General features: G+C 38.3%; 1 protein-coding gene across 1 annotated transcript in view; it reads left to right on the top strand.

Moving 5' to 3' along the window:
- Positions 1-5,140: 5,140 nt before the first annotated feature.
- KCNG3 (potassium voltage-gated channel modifier subfamily G member 3) overlaps positions 5,141-16,522 on the top strand; it is a 110,264-nt gene continuing 98,882 nt past the window's right edge. The window contains exon 1 of the transcript XR_013164638.1: positions 5,141-5,246. The gene's annotated coding sequence lies outside the window, so the exon portion shown is untranslated. The remainder of the gene's footprint in view (positions 5,247-16,522) is intronic.

Raw genomic sequence — 16,522 nt, 5'->3', positions numbered from 1 at the left:
CCTGTCATTTTTGCTGCGTTCTGTTCATTAGAAGCAAGTCACCACATCAAGGCCACATTTCAGGGAAGGGAGCTACACAGAGATCGTTGGGGGTCATCTTACAGGGTGCATACCACAAGGTTCCAAGAGAAGAGCTGCAAACAAGGAATCTGCAGCTGATCTGTCAGTTCTGGGTGATGTCAGGACAGTGGAAAGAGATATTAGTCAAAGTTAAGAACTTAATGACACAGGTGGGGCTCTGGGATGTCAGGGTGGAGAGGGCAGGAAGAAGTGGAATCAAAGAATAAATGAGAGCAAATAATGGGGTGGCTTGAGACAGGAAAATGATTCCGAGTGCTGAGTCAGGGAATCCTACTCAGAGTACACAGCTGATCTCTTATGCTTATGGAGCAGCATCTTGGGGCACGAAACCTGGCAGAACAGAGGGGAGGTAGAGGGTGGTTCAGAGGTACGAGGTAGGAAATAAAAAGGGGCCATTGGTTTTCTCTGGGACAAGTTGATTTTGTGGTGCCTTTGTGGCATACCCAGGTCGTGATGTCCTCCACGCAACTGGAAAATAATGGAAGATTTAGAGAAGGCTGGCACAGCCAGTGCTGGGTGTCCCAGGCAGAAGGATGGTTCATGCTAATGAACTCTCCAGAGATTAGTACGTACTGGGCTAGAAAGGGAATCCATGGGAATACTTAGACTTGGGGACATAAAGGTAGACTGAGGAACAGTTAGATCCATACAGCAACTGTTACCAAAAATGCCTCTAACACACCTACCTTTCCTCTATGACATCTGTTATGAGTTCACTATCTCTCAATTTTGCTTATGTTTTTTCTTGAAAACAATTTTTTCTTTATAATAACTTTGTTTTTTGAATAATTTTAGATTTACAGAAAAATTACAACGATGGTACAGAGTGTTCCCATGTCCCCCAAATTCAGTTTCCCCTACAACTAACAAGCTACATTAATGGGATGCACTGTTACAGTTAATGAACCAATATGCATATATTTTTATTGACTAAAGTCCATACTTTACTTGGATTTCCTTAATTTTTACCAAATAACCTTTTTGTGGCCCAGGATCCCATCCAGGATACCACATTACATTTATTTTATTTTATTTTATTTTTACCACATTACATTTAGTTGTCATGTCACCTTAGGCTCCTCTTGACTGTGACAGTTTCTCAGACTTTCCTTGCTTTTTGATGACCTTGAGGAGTACTGGTTTAAGTATTTTGTAGAATGTTGCTTAATTGGGATCTGTCTGATGTTTTTTTTCATGATTAGACTGGGGTTATGGGTTTTGGGAAGAAGACCAGAGAGATTAAGTGCCATCCTTCACCATAGCCTATCAAGGATACAAACTATTCACACAACTCATCACTGTTGATGTTGACCTTGAGCAGATGCCTAAAGTGGGACATGTCAGGTTTCTCCACTGTAAAGTTACTCTTTATTTTCTCCCTTTCCACACTATTCTCTTCAGAAAGAAGTCACTGTGAGCAACCTACATAAGGAGAGGGGAATTACGCTCCACCTCCTTGAGGGTGGAGTATCTACATAAAGTATTTGGAATTGTGCCTGGGAGATTTGTTTCTTCCCTCCCATTTATTTATTTATTCAATCATCTATTTATATACGTATGGGGCAATTATTTATTTTATACTTTGAGTTATAATCCAAAACCACTTAATTTATTTTGTTGCTCATACTGTTCCAATTTTGATTATTGGTAGCTCTTTCATTTGGCTCCTGTATCCCTTTGAGATTCCATCATTATAGAGTTTTTTGTTCTGTTTAATCATTTCCCTACTTCCTGGCACTACAAGATGCTCCAGACTCATCTTGTGTATTTCTTATTCCAGTCCTAGAATCAGCCATTTCTCTGAGAAGTCCTGGTTCCTTTTATTGGAAAATGGATCAGAAACCAAGGTCTGGACCCTAGGCAACCTGACCTCAACTGCATTTTCATCCTTTACTGTCTCCTGACCTAGGGTGAAGCATGTCATACTTTTGCATAGGCCTACTTTCATTTCCATTTTAGTTTCCTAGTTCCTTGGTATGTTTTGATATTCATTCTCACCTTTACTTCCTTTCCACATTTAAAGCAGCTTAAATAGGCTTTGGCTGGACTGGTGTCCATGGGCTGCCAGCACTTGGATTCTTCAATCACCTCTACTGTTTCAAGTCTAGACTTCAGCTCCTACAGCTATTTCTTTCCTTCCCTTTCTAAGGGTATTGTCATTTTGTAAAATAAAACTACAACATAAGCCTTCAGATTGTAAATCTGTAGAGATTACAATTCTATAAAACCACTGTTGGAGCAGAGGAGTCCTCTCATGGCAACTAGGGAACTGGGCTGGGTTGGGCCCCTAAACTAGAAAAGGCCTTGAGTTTCACAAAGATAGGTTCAATTTCTGTGATCATGAAAAAGCCTAGGTTAGGGCAGGCACAGTGGCGCAGTGGCAGATTTCTTGCCTGCCATCCTCTCCAGGAGAACCGGGTTCAATTCCCGGTGCCTGCTCATGCAAAAAAAAAAAAAAAAAAAAAACCTGGCTCAAAGTGAAAGGCAGTATTTCTTGTGCTTTTTATAATTTATCTCTATTGATGCCATACTGAAACCCAAATGTGGTCGAAATGCCCTTTCCCTCTGGTTTAACAAACACAAACAGCTTTTACAGAAAGGGATCTTAAAATAAAAATACATGCACAGGAAGGAAAATGTAAAAGTATATATAGAGTTATATAAACGGCATAGAAATGGTGAACTTATACAGCACAATTTCCTTCTTCTAAAATAACCATAATTTGCAAATTTTCATTCTTGCTGACCTATATTTCTTCAAGCTCTTACTTCTTTTTTTTTTTTTTTTCAAGCTCTTACTTCTATCTCTCAACCCTAGGAGGGGGCCAGGCAACCCGATGGAGCCTGACCCTGGGTCATCATAAGGTCCCTCAGACTGGCCTGGGTTGCCCAGAAGTACTGAGGCATCCCTGAAACTCTCATTTCTTCCCAATTCTTAGAGCCAGTGCTTGTCCTCTTGGCTTCAGGTCAGCAGACCCTAATTTGCCAAATAACCCTCCTGGCATCCCTCCATCTCTTCCTTGAATGTTCTACCTTCTGTCCTACGTGGCTATCCAAAGAATATTCTGAGGGGTGTGATGAGGCTGGAGCTGGTGTCTTGCTGGATTTAGGGTGGTCTCACCATTGACCAAGTGGCTTGAGGCCTCTGCCTTCTGCATGTGGAGTCCAACTCTTCCCTTCTCACGCCCTCTAGTGGCCCTTCCAGAAAGGTTCTTTTTTTAACCTGTGAAATTTTTAGTTCTAAGGTCATTGGTCAAACAAAAGATTCACCTACCTAAGGCCTTTGATGACAATATCCGTTCTCAGTCAAATTCTGAACATGTCCCAAGTAGTTCTCATTTGATTCCTCACTCTTCCTCTGTCCCCAACTGGGTTTTGCAGATATAAACCACTTCTTAAACATCCCCAAATATCTTCAACATCAAACAAGGTTCTTGCCAAGGCAGAGATGAAATCATGTGCCCACCGAAATGTAAGTGGTGACAACTGTCTCTCTTCTGTGTTTAGTCTATTATTTAGCAAGTTAGCAGAAGTGATGGCAGAGTGAATATTCTTCTAGAGAACACTGTGGAGATCGCTTTGGATGAAGTGGCAGTAGTACCTGCATACCTCTCATTTATTTTCACAGCCTGAGAAAACTAATCATTGAATGGCACCATTAAAATTAGAGTTTGGTAAAGGGGCCTATGAGTAAGGGAATGTCTAAGTAATTTTTTAAAACTTTTTTTATTGTACAGTATAACATATATACAAAGCAAAGAAATAAAAAAGCAATACCTTTCAAAGCACTCTTCAACAAGTAGTTACAGGACAGATTGCAGAGTTTGTCATGGGCTACCATACAATCCTCTCAGATTTTTCCTTCTAGCTGATCCAGAATATAGGAGGCTAGAGGGCTTAAATATTTTTTTTTATCATCACAATCGACTTTTTTCCTTCTTTTTTTGTGAAAAATAACATATATACAAAAAAGCTATAAATTTCAAAGCATAGCACCACAATTAGTTGTAGAACATATTTCAGAGTTTGAGATGGGTTGCAATTTCACAATTTTAGATTTTTACTTCTAGCTGCTCTAAAATACTAGAGACTGAAAGAGATATCAATTTAATGATTGAGCACTTATATTCATTTGTAAAATCCTACCTTCTCTGTTTAACTCCACCATTACTTTTTTTCTATTATATATATATATATTTTAATTAATTAAAAAAATTAACTAACAAAACATTTAGAAATCATTCCATTCTACATATACAATCAGTAATTCTTAATATCACATAGTTGCATATTCATCATTTCTTAGTATATTTGCATCGATTTAGAAAAAGAAATAAAAAAACAGAAAAAGAAATAAAACGATAATAGAGAGAAAAAATATATACCTCACATGCAGCTTCATTCAATGTTTTAACATAATTACAGTACAATTAGGAAGTATTGTGCTGTCCATTTCTGAGTTTTTGTATCCAGTCCTGTTGCACAGTCTGTATCCCTTCAGCTCCAATTACCCATTATCTTACCCTATTTCTATCTCCTGATGGTCTCTGTTACCAATGACATATTCCAAGTTTATTCACTAATGTCGGTTCATATCAGTGAGACCATACAGTATTTGTCCTTTAGTTTTTGGCTAGTCCACCATTACTTTTGATCTTTCCATCCCTCTCTTTAGGGGGGTTTGGGCTATGGCAATTCTAATTTTTTCATATTGGAAGGGTCTGTCACCAATATGGGGTAGGGAGATGGAACTATCTGATGTTCTGGAAAGGCTGGGCTCGGTTTCAGGACTTATCTGGACCAGGGATCCATTGGAGATTGTAGGTTTCTGGAAAGTTACTCTAGTGCATGGACCTCTTGTGGAATCTTATACATTGCCCTAGGTGTTCTTTAGGATTGGCTGGAATGATCCTGATTGGGGGGTTGGCAGGTTATGATAGGTAGGAATGTCTAACTGAAGCTGGAGTAAGAGCAACCCCCAGAGTAGCCTCTTGACTCTATTTGAACTCTCTTTGCCACTGATATTTTAGTAATTACACTTCTTTTCCCCCTATTGATCAGGATGGAATTGCTGATCCCACAGTACCAGTTCTGGATTCACCCCTGGGAATCATCTCCCATGTCGCCAGGAAGGCTTTCATCCCTGGATGTCATGTCCCACATAGGTAAGGTGGAAGGCAATGATTTCACTTGCAGAGTTGGGCTTAGAGAGACTGAGACCACATCTGAGTAACAAAAGGGGTCCTCCAGAAGTAACTCTTAGGCATACCTATAGATAGTCTTTCTCTGCTACCCACATAAGCTTCACAAGAGTAAGCCTCCTGATCGAGGGCATGGCCTATTGATTTGGGTGTTCCTAAAGTTTGGCCCAGTATAAGAGGATTCTCTGTTGGTAAGGTTTAATAGTTCCATATTACCCTCTCTCAGGGGACTTTGCCAATACTTTTGGATTATCTGCTTAATATACTGTAGGATGTTTCCAGGCATTACAATAATCTATACAGGATTAAAGGACCTCTTCCTTATTCTGTGCTTCTTGTGTTTCAGTGATTCAAATTAGCTATACAGATAGGTTGAATTAGACTATGCATTACAGAAAATTTCAGTTCCAGACCAAATAAAACTTTCTTCCATTAGTCTCAAAGAGTATGTGTGGTTCTAAAATATAGAGACTGTCTTCCTTACTCCTATGTTCTGAATTACTTTAACCCCAACCTTTTGGCTTCATTTTTATCTCTAAATATCAGATTATATATATAAAACAGCCTCTCAAAATCCAGAAATAATAATCACCACTCAGGACTTGATGTGTCTGCTCTAAAAGCTTACAAGCTAGGTAGGCCCCTGTTTTCTTATAGGTATTTTCTAAACGTGGATAATATTCTTGTTCTTTTGTTTCTGGGTTATTTTATCTCACCAACTGTCCCACATGTTCATTCACATCGTTGCATACCTCATGACTTTGCTCCTTCTTATAGCAGCACAACCTTCATTCATAAGTATACACCATCGTTCGCCAATCTACTTCTCCATCAGTGCATCCTTCAGCCACCTGCATTCATCAGGCATCGTGTATAGGAACAAAGTCCACAGTCCATCCACATTCTCAATTTTAGATAATTTCATTGTTCCCAAGAGAAAGAAAACCAATAAGCACACCCTCGCCAAATAGGAAATCTAAACCTCCTCTTAACTCTTGTCCCTCCCTCCATAATTTACCTCTGCTGTTGCTGTGGTAGTGCTGATGGTTTCCTTTTGAACATTGCTCATAGCATGCAGTAGCAATTTTCCCTCTGTACCCTGTACTCAAACCCTCTTTATACAAGAATCATATCTTTGAAGTAATTTCTTGCAAGAACTAATTCATATTTCTAGTGTGAGTCAGTGGGAGACATAGGTCTATACAACCCCTTTCAACTTTATTCATCTTCAACATGGTAATATTACTTCTAGACTCACTAGGGACTCGCCTTCACTCCTATCTATTCCCTTACACTGGAATTCAACCTCATTATCTAACGGTTCACCCATCTTTAGTTTTATATATCTCTAAGTTCCCTCTATTCTGTATTATAAGCTTCTGCTAATACCTTTATGCTGGTCATAAAAGTGGAATTATACAGTATCTATCCTTTTGTGTCTGGCTAATTTCGCTCAGCATTAGGTCCTCAAGGCTCATCTATCTTGTCATATGCTTCAGGACGTCATTTTGTCTTACTGCTGCATAATATTCCATCGTATATATATACTACAGTTTGTTGCTCCATTCATCTGTTGATGGGCATTTGGTTTGTTTCCATGGCGATTGTGAATAATGCTGCTATGAACATCAGTGTGCACATGTCTGTTTATGTCATTGCTTTCAGCTCTCCTGGGTATATACCAAGTAGTGCTGTTCCTGGGTCATAGGGCAACTCAATATTTAGTTTCCTAAGGAATCGCCAAACAGTCTTCCATAGTGGCTGCACTATTATACATTCCCACCAGCAGTGCCTAAGTATCCCAGTTTCTCCACATCCTCTCCAACATTTATAGTTTCTTGTTTGTTTAACAGCAGCCATTCTTATATGTGTAAAGTAGTATTTCATTGTAGTTTTGATCTGCATTTCCCTTATAGCCAGTGAAAATGAGCATCTCTTCATATGCTTTTGAGCCATCTGTGTTTGCTCTTCAGAAAAATGTCTATTCATATCTTTAGCCCATTTTATAATTGGGTTCCTTGTTCTTTTGTTGTTGAGTTGTATGATTTCTTTGTATATCCAGGAAATCAAATCTTTGTCTGATATGTGATTTCCAAATATTTTCTCCCATTCAGTTGGCTGCCTCTTCATCTTTTTCACAAAGTCTTTAGAGGTGCAGAAGCATTTGATTTTGAGGAGTTACCACTTATCTAATGTTTTCTTTTGTTGCTTGTGCTTTGGGTGTAAAGTTTAGGAAGCTACCTCCTATTACTAAGTCTTGAAGATGTATCCCTACATTTTCTTCTAGAGGCTTTAAGGTGCTAGTGCTTATATTTAGGTGTTTGATCTACTTTGAGTTAATTTAGCCTAGGGTGTACGATAGGGGTCCTCTTTCACTCTCTTGGCTATTGATATCCATTTCTTCCCCACTTTCTTTCAATTTTGCCCCAGTTCAGAGGATTTGGGGGCCTTGTCAAAAATCAGTTGACCATGGATTTGGTGGTCTATTTCTGCACTTTTAATTCGATTCCATTAGTGGATGATTCTATCTTTGTACCAGTATCATGCTGTTTTTGTTTTATCATGGGTAGGCACCAGGAATCGAACTTGGGTCTCCAGCATGGCAGGCAAGAAATCTGCCACTGAGTAACCATGGCCCACCCTACCATGCTGTTTTTTAAAAAATTTATTTATTTATTTATTTTATTATTATTAATTTTAAAAAATTAACAACAAACAAAACATTAAGATATCATTCCATTCTACATATATAATCAGTAATTCTTAATATCATCACATAGTTGCATATTCATCATTTCTTAGTACATTTGCATCAATTTAGAAAAAGAAATAAAAAGACAACAGAAAAAGAAATAACGATAACAGAGAAAAAAAGATTATACATACCATACCCCTTACCCCTCGCTTTCATTCACCACTAGCATTTCAAACTAAATTTATTTTAACATTTGTTCCCTCTATTATTTATTTTTATTCCACATGTTCTACTCTTCTGTTGATATAGTAGCTAAAAGGAGCATCATACACAAGGTTTTCACATTCACAGAGTCTCATTGTGAAGGCTATATCATTATTCAATCATCATCAAGAAACATGGCTACTGGAACACAGCACTACATTTTCAGGCAATTCCCTCCAGCCTCTCCACTACGTCTTGAACAACAAGGTGATATCTACTTAATGCATAAGAACAACCTCCAGGATAACCTCTCCACTCTGTTTGGAATCTCTCAGCCATTGACACTTAATCTCATTTCACTCTTCCCCCTTTGGTCGAGAAGGTTTTCTCAATCCCTTGATGTTATTTCCCAGCTCATTCTACGGTTTTTCTCAGTCCCTTGATGCTGAGTCTCAGCTCATTCCAGGATCTCTGTCCCACGTTGCCAGGAAGGTCCACACCCCTGGGAGTCATGTCCCACGCAGAGAGGGGGAGGGTGGTGAGACTGCTCATCATATTGGCTGGAGAAAGAGGCCACATCTGAGCAACAAAAGAGGCTCTCTTGGGGGTGACTCTTAGGCCTAAATTTTAAGTAGACTTGACCTATCTTTTGTGGGGTTAAGTTTCATGTGAACAAACCCCAAGACTGGGGGCTCAGCCTATAGCTTTGGTTGTCCACACTGCTTGTGAGAATATCAAGAATTCAACTTGGGGAAGTTGAGTTTTCCCCCTTTCTCACCATTCCCCAAAGGGGACTTTGCAAATACTTTTCCACTCACTGATCAAATCACTCTGGGATTCATCGGGGCATCACTCTGGACAAACCAACAAAATCTCATGTGCTACCTGAGATTCCAAGTACTTATGACATTCAATCAAACTATCTACATGAGTTATATTAGGAAATGCTCTAGTCAAAATCTAAATTTTGTAACAAACATTTTTTGCTTTAGTCTCACACATAAGGTGACATTTTAAAGTATTAGTTATCTATTTTCAGCACCCTGCAATAATGACATCCTTTGTTCTTTCTCATGCAAAAACATTTTTAAAATTTGTACATTGTACATTTCACTATTATTATACACTCTAGGCATTCCTAGATTATACCATCTAGATCTTTAACATCTATCTTTCTTTCTGATTTCATTTATGCCCCCAGCCCTCCTCCCTCTATAGTTCTCACATGCAGCTTCATTCAGTGTTTTAACATAATTGAATTACAGTTAGGTAGTATTGTGCTGTTCATTTCTGAGTTTTTGTATCCAGTCCTGTTGCACAGTCCGTATCCCTTCAGCTCCAATTACCCAATATTTTACCCTATTTCTATCTCCTGATGGTCTCTGTTACCAATGACATATTCCAAGTTTATTCTCGAATGTCGGTTCATATCAGTGAGACCATACAGTATTTGTCCTTTAGTTTTTGGCTAGTCTCACTCAGCATAATGTTCTCTAGGTCCATTCATGTTGTTACATACTTCATAAGTTTATTCTGTCTTAAAGCTGCATAATATTCCATCGTATGTATATACCACAGTTTGTTTAGCCACTCTTCTGTTGATGGAGATTTTGGCTGTTTCCATCTCCTTGCAATTGTAAATAATGCTGCTATAAACATTGGTGTGCAAGTGTCCGTTTGTGTCTTTGTCCTTAAGTCCTCTGAGTAGATACCTAGCAATGGTATTGCTGGGTCACATGGCAATTCTATATTCAGCTTTTTGAGGAACCGCCAAACAGCCTTCCACAGCGGTTGCACCATTTGACATTCCCACCAACAGTGAATAAGTGTGCCTCTTTCTCCACATCCTCTCCAGCACTTGCCATTTTCTGTTTTGTTGATAATGGCCATTCTGGTGGGTGTGAGATGATATCTCATTGTGGTTTGGATTTGCATTTCTCTAATGGCCAGGGACGTTGAGCATCTCTTCATGTGCCTTTTGGCCATTTGTATTTCTTCTTCTGAGAGGTTTCTGTTCAAGTCTTTTTCCCATTTTGTAATTGGATTGGCTGTCTTTTTGTTGTTGAGTTGAACAATCTCTTTATAAATTCTGGATACTAGACCTTTATCTGATATGTCGTTTCCAAATATTGTCTCCCATTGTGTAGGCTGTCTTTTTACTTTCTTGATGAAGTTCTTTGATGCACAAAAGTGTTTAATTTTTAGGAGCTCCCATTTCTTTCTTTCTTTCTTCAGTGCTCTTGCTTTAGGTGTAAGGTCCATAAAACCGCCTCCAATTATAGGATTTATAAGCTATTTCCCTACATTTTCCTCTAACTGTTTTATGGTCTTAGACCTAATGTTTAGATATTTGATCCATTTTGAGTTAACTTTTGTATAGGGTGTGAGATATGGGTCCTCTTTCATTCTTTTGCATATGGATATCCAGTTCTCTAGGCACCATTTATTGAAGAGACTGTTCTGTCCCAAGTGAGTTGGCATGATTGCCTTATCAAGATCAAATGTCCATAGATGAGAAGGTCTATATCTGAGCACTTTATTTGATTCCATTGGTCAATATATATATCTTTATGCCAGTACCATGCTATTTTGACCACTGTGGCTTCATAATATGCCTTAAAGTCAGGCAGCGTGAGACCTCCAGCTTCGTTTTTTTTCCTCAAGATACTTTTACCAATTCGGGGCACCCTGCCCTTCCAGATAAATTTGCTTATTGGTTTTTCTGTTCCTGAAAAGAAAGTTGTTGGGATTTTGATTGGTATTGCATTGAATCTGTAAATCAATTTAGGTAGAATTCACATCTTATCTATATTTAATCTTCCAATCCATGAGCACGGTATGCCCTTCCATCTATTTAGGTCTTCTGTGATTTCTTTTAACAGTTTCTTGTAGTTTTCTTTGTATAGGTCTTTTGTCTCTTTAGTTAAATTTATTCCTAAGTATTTTATTCTTTTAGTTGCAATTGTAAATGGAATTAGTTTCTAATTTCCCCTCAGACTGTTCATTACTAGTGTACAGAAACACTACCGATTTTTGAGTGTTGATCTTGTAACCTGCCACTCTGCTGTACTCGTTTATTAGCTCTAGTAGTTTTGCTGTGGATTTTTCAGGGTTTTCAACATATAGTATCATATCATCTGGAAACAGTGAGAGTTTTACTTCTTCTTTTCCAATTTTGATACCTTGTATTTCTTTTTCTTGTCTAATTGCTCTGGCTAGAACTTCTAACACAATGTTGAATAACAGTGGTGATAGTGGACATCCTTGTCTTGTTCCTGATCTTAGGGGGAAAGTTTTCAGTTTTTCCCCATTGAGGACGATATTATCTGTGTTTTTTTCATATATTTCCTTTATCATTTTATGGAAATTCCCTTGTATTCCTATCCTTTGAAGTGTTTTCAACAGGAAAGGATGTTGAATGTTGTCAAATGCCTTCTCTGCATCAATTGAGATGATCATGTGATTTTTTTCTTTGATTTGTTGATATGGTGTATTACATTAATTGATTTTCTTATGTTGAACCATCCTTGCACACCTGAGATGAATCCTACTTGGTCACGATGTATAATTCTTCTAATGTGTTGCTGGATTCGATTTACTAGAATTTTGTTGAGGATTTTTGCATCTATATTCATTAGAGAGATTGGTCTGTAGTTTTATTTATTTATTAATTAAAAAAATTAACTAACAAAACATTTAGAAATCATTCCATTCTACATATACAATCAGAATTCTTAATATCATCACATAGTTGCATATTCATCATTTCTTAGTACATTTGCATCGATTTAGAAAAAGAAATAAAAAGACAATAGAAAAAGAAATAAAACGATAATAGAGAGAAAAAATAAAAATAAAAAAAACTATACCTCACATGCAGCTTCATTCAATGTTGTAACATAATTACATTACAATTAGGTAGCATTGTGCTGTCCATTTCTGAGTTTTTGTTGTAGTTTTATTTTTTTGTAGTATCTTTGTCTGGTTTTGGTATGAGGGTGATGTTGGCTTCATAGAATGAATTAGGTAGCTTTCCCTCCACTTCAATTTTTTTGAAGAGTTTGAGCAGGATAGGTACTATTTCTTTCTGGAATGTTTGGTAGAATTCACATGTGAAGACGTCTGGTTCTGGACTTTTCTTTTTGGGAACTTTTTAATGACTAATTCAATTTCTTTACTTGTGCTTGGTTTGTTGAGGTCATCTATTTCATCTTGAGTCAAAGTTGGTTGTTCATACCTTTCTAGGAAGTTGTCCATTTCATCTACATTGTTGTATTTATTGGCATAAAGTTGTTCATAATATCCTGTTATTACCTCCTTTATTTCTGTGGGGTCAGTGGTTATGTCTCCTCTTCCATTTCTGATCTTATTTATTTGCATCCTCTCTATTCTTCTTTTTGTCAATCTTGCTAAGGACCCATCAATTTTATTGATTTTCTCATAGAACAAACTTCTGGTTTTATTGATATTCTCAATTGTTTTCATGTTCTCAATTTCATTTATTTGTGCTCTAATCTTTGTTATTTCTTTCCTTTTGCTTGCTTTGGGGTTAGTTTGCTGTTCTTTCTCCAGTTCTTCTAAGTGGACAGTTAATCCCCAAATTTTTGCCCTTTCTTCTTTTTTGATATAGGCATTTAGGGCAATAAGTTTCCCTCTTAGCACTGCCTTTGCTGCATCCCATAAGTTTTGATATGTTGTGTTTTCATTTTCATTCGCCTCGAGATATTTACTGATTTCTCTTGTAACTTCTTCCTTGACCCACTGGTTGTTTAAGAGTGTGTTGTTGAGCCTCCACGTATTTGCGAATTTTCTGGTGCTCTGCCTGTTATTGATTTCCAACTTCATTCCTTTATGATCTGAGAAAGTGTTGTGTATGATTTCAATCTTTTTAAATTTGTTGAGACTTGCTTTGTGACCCAGCATATGGTCTATCTTTGAGAATGATCCATGACCACTTGAGAAAAAAGGTGTATCCTGCTGCTGTGGCATGTAATGTCCTATAAATATCTGTTAAGTCCAGCTCATTTATTTTAATATTCAACTTCTCTGTTTCTTTAGTGATCCTCTGTCTAGATGTTCTGTCCATTGATGAGAGTGGGGAATTTAAGTCTTCAACTATTATGGTAGATGTGTCTATTTCCCTTTTCAGTGTTTGCAGTGTTTGCCTCACATATTTTGGGGCATTCTGGTTCGGTGCATAAATATTTATGATTGTTATGACTTCTTGTTGAATTGTTCCTTTTATTAGTACATAGTATCCTTCTTTGTCTCTTTTAACTGTTTTACATTTGAAGTCTAATTTGTTGGATATTAAAATAGCTACTTCTGCTCTTTTTCTGGTTGTTATTTGTGTGGAATATCTTTTCCCAACGTTTCACTTTCATCCTATGTTTATCTTTGGATCTAAGATGTGTTTCCTGTGGACAGCATATAGAAGGATCCTGTTTTTTAATCCATTCTGCCAGTCTATGTCTTTTTTATTGGGGAGTTCAATCCATTAACATTTAGTGTTATTACTGTACGGGTAGTATTTTCTTCTCCCACCTTGTCTTCTGTATTTTATATGTCATATCTAAATTTCCCTTCTTTCTACACTCTTCTCCACACATCTCTCTCTTCTGTCTTTTCGCATCTGTCTCTAGTGCTTCCTTTAGTATTTCTTGCAGAGCTGGTCTCTTGGTCACAAATTCTCTCAGTGATTTTTTGTCTGAAAATGTTTTAATTTCTCCCTCACTTTTTTTTTTTTTTAACATGGGCAGGCACCGGGAATCAAACCCAGGTCCTCGGGCATGGCAGGCAAGCGTTCCTGCCGCTGAACCACCCTCCCTCATTTTTGAAGGACAATTTTGCTGGGTATAGAATTCTTGGTTGGCAATTTTTCTCTTTTAGTAATTTAAATATATCATCCCACTGTCTTCTCACCTCCATGGTTTCTGCTGAGAAATCTACACATAGTCTTATTGGGTTTCCCTTGTATGTGATGGATTGTTTTTCTCTGGCTGCTTTCAAGATCCTCTCTTTCTCTTTGACCTCTGACATTCTGACTAGTAAGTGTTTTGGAGAACATCTATTTGGATCTCTTCTCTTTGGGGTGCGCTGCAGTTCTTGGATCTGTAATTTTAGGTCTTTCATAAGAGTTGGGAAATTTTCAGTGATAATCTCTTCCATTAGTTTTTCTCCTCCTTTTCCCTTTTCTTCTCCTTCTGGGACACTCACAACACGTATATTTTTGCGCTTCATATTATCATTCAATTTCCTGAGTCCCTGCTCATATTTTTCCATTTTTTCCCCTATAGTTTCTGTTTCTTTTCGGATTTCAGATGTTCCATCCTCCAGTTCACTAATTCTAACCTCTGTCTCTTGAAATCTACCCTTGCAGGTTTCCATTGTTTTTTTCATCTCTTCTACTGTACCTTTCATTCCTATAAGTTCTGTGATTTGTGTTTTCAGACTTTCAATTTCTTCTTTTTGTTCATTCCTTGCCTTCTTCACGTCCTCCCTCAATTTGTTGATTTGGTTTTTGGTGAGGTTTTCCATGTCTGTTTGTATATTCTGAATTAATTGTTTCAGCTCCTGTATCTCATTTGAACTATTGGTTTGTTCCTTTGACTGGGCCATATCTTCAATTTTCCTGCTGTGATCTGTTATTTTTTGCTGGCATCTAGACATTTAATTACCTTATTTAGTTTATTCTGGAGATTGCTTTCACTTCTCTTACCTAGGGTTTTCTTACTAGATGAGTTTGTTGTCTATCTATTCTTTAACCTTCATTTCAGCTTTTTCCAGGCCTCTAGCTTAGGTTTTGTTTAACAGAGGATAATTTTTCAGTCCTTGTTTTCTTGTTTCTTGCCCTGCTTGTAAGGTGCCTTTTCCATTCCCACCCATAGGAGGGTCTACATAGGTATTACAGACTCCAGCCGGGTTTTCCCGGACTAAACTGGCCTCCTATCAGGAGGAAGGAGTCTCCTGCGTCAGTTTTCCCTGAGGGTGAGACCCAGCAGTTAAAAGACTTTCCTGTGAAGTCTCTGGGCTCTGTTTTTCTTATCTTGCCCAGTATGTGGCACTTGTCTGCCTGCAGGTCCCACCAGCAAAAGATGTTGTGGCTCCTTTAACTTTGGAAGGCTCTCCCAGCTGGAGGTGTGGTGGAGACAGAGGAGAGATTGTAGGCTGGTTTTAATGGCTTCAAATTGCCAAGCCCTGGGTTCTGAATTCCTTGAGAGAGGTATTCCACCTGAGTTGGGCTTCACCCCTTCCCTGGGGAAGGCACAGGCAGGAGACAGCCCTGAAAGCAGTCCGTTTCTGCCTATGCCTGGGGCAGTTGCAGCCCGAGTAGTCCCGCCACTGAATCCAGAGGCAGCCAAGCCTCTGTAGAGACAGCCACAAAAACCTCCGTTTCGTCCCCTTTCCTCTTTTTCAGTTAGCCCAATAAGTGACCTCTGCCTTGACCAGGTTCACCTGAGCTGGCGGCCTATTTTTAGTAATCAGAATTTGTTTATTAATGCCACAATTGATGTTTGGTTGGACTCAGTCCCTGCTACTGTTAGAGCGTCTTTCCTTTCCCTCTGGGAAGCCGCCTGTGGAACTCATGGTTCTGGGGAGACTTGCAGCTGGTCCAGCTGGTCCAGACTGGGGTACACTGTGTGTCTGGTCACTATCGTGGCTCCAGGAGCTGTTCTGTACTGTTTCTGGTTATTTAGTAGTTGTTCTGGGGGACGAACTAAAACACGCACATTGCCATCTTGGCCCCTCCTCCTACCATGTTGTTTTGACCCCTGTGGCTTTATAATAGGCTTTAAAGTCAGGGAGTGTTAATCCTCCCACTTCATTCTTCTTTTTTAAGATGCTGTTAGCTATTTGGAGTCTCTTTCCCTTCCAGATGTATTTGATTATAAGCTTTTCCAAATCTTCAAAGTAGGTTGCTGGAATTTTGATTGGTACTGTGTTGAATCTGTAGATCAATTTGGGGAGAACTGACATCTTAACTATACCTAGCCTTCCTATCCATGAGCAGGGAATGTCTTTCCACCTATTTAGATCTCCTTTGACTTCTTTTAGCAATGTTATACAGTTTTCTGTGTACAAGTCCTTTACATCCCTAGTTAAGTTCATTCCTAAGTATTTGATTCTTTTAGTTGTTATTTTGATTGGAATTTTTCCTTAACTGACTCCTCAGCTAGGTCATTTCTTGTGTATAGAAGCATTACTGATTTTTGCACATTAATTTTATATCCTGCCACCTTGCTGAATTTATTAGCTCAGGTAACTTTGCTGTAGATTTCTCAGGATCTTCCAAGTATAGTATCATATCATCTGCAAATAATGAGTCTTATTTCTTCCTTTC

This window comes from Tamandua tetradactyla, chromosome 17 (genome assembly GCF_023851605.1).
Source record: "Tamandua tetradactyla isolate mTamTet1 chromosome 17, mTamTet1.pri, whole genome shotgun sequence".
Lineage (NCBI taxonomy): Eukaryota > Metazoa > Chordata > Mammalia > Pilosa > Myrmecophagidae > Tamandua > Tamandua tetradactyla.
The sequence above is the reverse complement of the archived record's forward strand: the minus strand, read 5'-3'. Positions and strand labels throughout refer to the sequence as shown.